General features: G+C 40.4%; 1 long non-coding RNA gene across 1 annotated transcript in view; it reads left to right on the top strand.

Moving 5' to 3' along the window:
- The first annotated feature begins 306 nt into the window (after positions 1–306).
- Positions 307–5,229, top strand: part of LOC135977132 (uncharacterized) — a 110,702-nt gene continuing 105,779 nt past the window's right edge. Inside the window, exon 1 of the long non-coding RNA XR_010594484.1 lies at positions 307–573. This is a non-coding gene — a long non-coding RNA (uncharacterized LOC135977132). The remainder of the gene's footprint in view (positions 574–5,229) is intronic.

Here is a 5,229-nt window from a genome sequence, read left to right as displayed (position 1 = left end):
GCTGCGCGGGGCTCCGGCGGTGGAAGGCCCGGACCCTTTTAAATCGCCGGGCACCGGGGTAGCCGCCCTATTTGCCCCTGCCCGTGGGGAACAGGGGCTGGGTTTCTATGATTATCAGATAATGCCTCAGCAGCAGGCGCCGTTGAGGAGCCTGTTAAACTTTTCCTTTATCTCTGATCCTTCATTGTCTAAGGCAGAGCTTTAGCCAACTGGGCTGCTGTTCTCTGCAGCTGACTGCCCTGATGAAGTTGTAATGAGGAAGGTTTCCATGCTACTCGACCCAGGCTGTTTTCTACTAATTGTCACTCAGAGAAACCCATCCCCCTATTGGGCCATCAGGGATGCATTGCCTTTACTGGTATCATCCAGGGTAGGGAGTAAAGTTAGCAACTGTGCACCAGGGGAAGAGAATTAAGTTTGATGGTACATAACTATTATGAAATCAGCTTTAGGGAGAGGTTACTTTCTGGACTCTATAAAGAATTCCAAGACCATTTAGCCTAGCTGGGTCATGAGGATTCAACTGAGCTTTTGCTGGGAATGTATCAGGGCCCGGTTCTGGGTCTAGATCAGGTGAGATAAAATGTAGGTACTTTCTGCTGTACTGAGGTAGTGGACTTATTCCTCTTTAAATAACCTTGATCAATATTTATTCAAGAAACTTCCTGACTCTCTACTAGTTGCATCATATATCAATCTGAGCAGAATTGTATATTAAACAAAAAGAATGCGTGACATGGAAAAGAACAATCTGATATTGATTCACATGTGGTGTAGGCATCCAAACAACTCATAGGGAGATCTCATCTGCTTCTATACTTCACTGCAAATCACTTTGAATGGTAGAGAGAAAGAAAACTTTAACAACTTTTTTGAAACATTCTCATCAGGAACATTGGTAGTTTCTTTGTTTGTTTGGGATGAACTGGGAAGCAGGGAAAAACAATCTGTGCTTGTATATGTCACATTCTTTCAGTGCTTAAGTAATGCAGAAACTGGCTTCCAATTGAAAGTTAATGGGCTGCAGGCTCCTAAGTCTTTTTATAAATGCTTAGGTGCTTTTTATAAATGACTAAAATCTTCAAAAGTAACAAAAAATGACATTAATACTCTCTTCCCCCTGTAAAGTAAACTTGGCTGGGTTTGCATATGCATTTGTTTGTTTTTTATGTAGTATTTATTCTGAATACCATTCTGATCACCTGCTTGTTTCTGTTTATTTTCCTGAGGGTAAGGATTAAATCTCTCAGTAAATATGTGAAGAATAGAAACCAAATATGTGAAGAAGAAGAAACCAACAACAATTAGTTTCAATTTCTATGACCATAAAACAAAACAAGGTGCCTGTTTATATCCACAGTTATGCTAGCTTTTCAAAACTGATTTCTATTGGGGGGAGGGAAAGAGAGAAAGCAAAGAATTTGAATATGATGAAAATTAAAGAGTTCAGTGTTGGATCTTAGGAAAAGCATGTGCAGTATTGGACACCTAGAATGCACAGTGTCTTTTCTGCATTGACATATTGGCAAAATAGGATAGATTTTGACTACAGAAATATTAACTTTTCAGTACTAAACATTCTGAATTGCTTGCAAACAATTCAATATGCTGTTTGTTTTATTTTGCATTTTAGAATGATGCATTTTTAATTTCCTGTAAGGAGATTATTTTAACATAATAAGAACCATTTCACATATTCTGGGATTGAGTGGTACAGCTGGGTGAATATTGCAAGAAAAGTGTGTGGCTATGTTTAATTTTTTTAACAAATTTGCTTTGAATCTGTTTACTCCTTTTTGTGTGTGCTTACTTTTTGAGAATATACTTGTTAATGAGTCTATGGGCAGCAATGTTGGAAGGAAGGGGCAAATGTTAAGCAAACATTGACAAAAAAATTTCCCCCAGAAAGTGGATTTTGAATCCACAAAAGTATTCTGACTGGAAAACACCCTCAGCCAATCATTGAACAAAAACATAACATAGTGTTGGTATCAACTCGAAATGGAGCAACATTTCTGAATATCAAATACTTGCTACAATCTGTCCATAATAATCCGCAGACCAAGAATTATTTCCAGAAATTATTCAGCCAACGTGGCTAACAAATGCATTGATATTTGTATTATGTCTGCTTTCAAAGGTTCCAGAGAGACCAGATGGGTGAGTTAATATCACAAAAATTCCAATCACAGGAGAACTTTGTTATATGGTACCTAGCTCAAATGCTTGCAAAAACAGTCTTTGCCCCACAAATTATAAATTGTAGAAAAATAAGCCTGTCTATGGCAATTCTTGGGCAAAAAGAAAGGGCAAAATTGGACTGTTCTTGGCTAAAATTTTTCAGTCACATCAACTAATTAGTAAAAGGCTGATGTCTAGCCACTGGATCCTGAAAAGACTTAAGCATGTGGATGGCTACTCACATGAGTAGTCCAATTAAATCAGTTGTAGGTAAACTTTGTATATTGATACTGTCCAGGCAAATATAACAGCTCTTAACTAATTTCTCACCATAGCTTTGGCAAACAAACCTGCCCTATGCATAAATAGAAATTATTAATGGTAGTGGTTACTTACATCCAATCATAATTCTTCACCGTGTCAAATTCTTCCACTGCATATGTTGATGATGCAGTAACTTCACAATATCTTGCATACATAGTAACTGGAACTTTTCAACAACCCTAAGCTGTACCAAACTCATGGCACCACTACAGTATAAAGTGTAGCAAGGGTCCTTATTTTCTCTGATTTGCAACTTTTTTCATAAATCTGTTTAATGTTCTTGCTGCTCATGTTACATTGGATAATTATCTACTTCAGTCACTCTCTCTGAGCTAGGAAGGGGTCACTGTGTAGCCCCAATGTTACTTTTAGGAACTCAGAGTATGAAAACTTTTTGAATCATGCTTTAAGCTTTATACTTGAGAGACTACTTCAATGAAGGCCACAATGGGCTCTATGAGCAGGCTGTCCAGGGCATGATCTCTTCCCCTATTGTAATTGACGAAATGAGTAAACCTTCAGGAGTTTCTACCTCCAAGAGCTCAGCCATTCTTGAAGACAATCAGGGACATAATTTCCTGGGTTTAGTTCATCTCTTAATCAATATTTCCTGATTAGAATATTAAAAATTCATCTCAGGCCACCCAGTTCTCTCAGATCTCTGCACTGTTTCCCAGGTTGGGGTGAGCCTCATGCTTTTCTGTATTTATAAGCAGCTTTGACTCGCCTCTTCCATTATTACGTCAATCTTAATTTTCCTTGTTATGCAGATAATATGCAAATATCTTCTGGCTAGTTCAAATCCATTCCTACTATTACTGATTATTAGCGTTCATTACAATCCTAGATGGAACATATTATTAAAAAAAGTTACATCAATAAAATGACTGTCTAATTTACAGTTCTTTGTTTTCTCCCAACCCAAAATACACATTCCCATATTTCAGTTTTTGCCTTTCTCCTCTAGTCTTTTTGGTCCAAATGTATCCTTGGAGCATATTGTTCTACATAATTCACTAAATTTAAATGTTACCATTTTAGAAATATCTTCTAGATTAGACAGAGTACATTATACTATACAAAGGATGTATAGTGCATTATAACACTTGTTCTCTAGGAGTAATTATTGCAATCCTCATTATTTCCATGATATTTCAGAAGGTTTAAAATACGTTGTAACATTGGTTTCCAAATAAAATCTGCCGCACAAATTTATCATCAACCTTTCCTGCTTTTTAAATCATCAGGCTAGTTTGCAGAGGGGAGTATTGGATAGATCTCAGCAGGATCTGCAATGGGGCTTTGGCTTTTTTTTTTAATCCACAGCCTTGCTTTGGTCTGGCACAAAGTCATCCAACCTTAGTTAGCATTCAGGGAGGGAATGTGTCTCAGGAGGCAAAATACCTTTGAAGATCACAGGCTCATGGAGAAAGCACATTTACTGCTGATCTCCTTTAGGCAGGTGGTCTGTCTCAGAGCCTATGTGTAAGGAGCAATGCTAGGCCATGCCTCTGCCCCTGCTTGTTAGAGCACCCTTTCAGGGGAAATGCACCTGTTCATCCCCTGCACTTAACATACCGGTATCTTTGGTGACCCACTCAGGAGTCAGCCACAATTCGTGCATTAGCCATATAGTATAAAATTCACATTAGGTCAATGCTTTGAATGAAGTCCAGGCTGGTCAAGATTAGTGATAGGCAAACATCAATAAGTTTGAGGTCCAATTTGCAAATCCCTAGTACTGAGAATCCAGGACGTTTCCTATGGCCTGTAAAACACCCATCTAATTAACTGGGAGGAAGGGTATTATGATGATGATGGATGCCTGTACAAAATCCTGTGATAGATATAGATTCAGACCCATTCCCCTCTGCGAACATCAAGGGATGGGGTGGGGGGGGCAGGGCTGGCCTTACCATGAGGCGAACTGAGGTGGCCGCCTCAGGTACCAGACTGTGGGGGGGGGCACCACTAGGACCCAGAGTGTAGAAATTTGTGATTACTGCTGGTGCATATGTATTCTCTCTGCTCTAGATGCACAGAGAGAGTGGAGTGCTGTGCTGGAGGAAGAAGGGCATAAGAGACATAACAGGCAGGCAGGAGAAAAGGTGAGAGGGAATAACAGACAGTAGCAGGAGCTGCAGGGAGAGAGAGGAGGAGGAGCCTCTTATGTACCTCTCTAGCACCCCCAGAAGTCTGGACTGATTAACACCAGCTTCTCAGGGAGCTTCCTGTTTCCTGCTGCTTCCCTGAACCCACTTGAGGAGAACAGGCAGTCAGCTGAAGTAGTAGGAGCCAGTTAGGCCCTTAAGATGCTGATATCTTCTCTCACTCAGGCCCCGCTACTAGCAGGGCCGGCTCTAGGCACCAACAAAACAAGCTGGTGCTTGGGGCGGCACATTTTTAGGGACGGCCAAAATTGTTTTTGCCTTGGGCGGCAAAAATCCTAGAGCCGGCCCTGGCTACTAGCCTGCTTATTTGTCCCCTTCAATTGAGTGTTGAGAGCCATTATAGCTAGCACTGAACAGCAGTCATGAGTGAAAGAAGAAAACGCCCCTCTGGGGCAGCATTCAGAAAAAGAAAGAAAGCAAAGGAAGCTTTTCTATCTAAGCAGGAAGGAGCTCTCCTAAGATACACAGACACAAATGTTTATGGTGAGCCTTCCGGCCCCAGGGAAGATGTGAATGGTTAGGAGATGCCTGATCTTCCAGTTAGTCAGAGTGC

Source organism: Chrysemys picta, chromosome 1 (genome assembly GCF_011386835.1).
Source record: "Chrysemys picta bellii isolate R12L10 chromosome 1, ASM1138683v2, whole genome shotgun sequence".
Lineage (NCBI taxonomy): Eukaryota > Metazoa > Chordata > Testudines > Emydidae > Chrysemys > Chrysemys picta.
The sequence above is the reverse complement of the archived record's forward strand: the minus strand, read 5'-3'. Positions and strand labels throughout refer to the sequence as shown.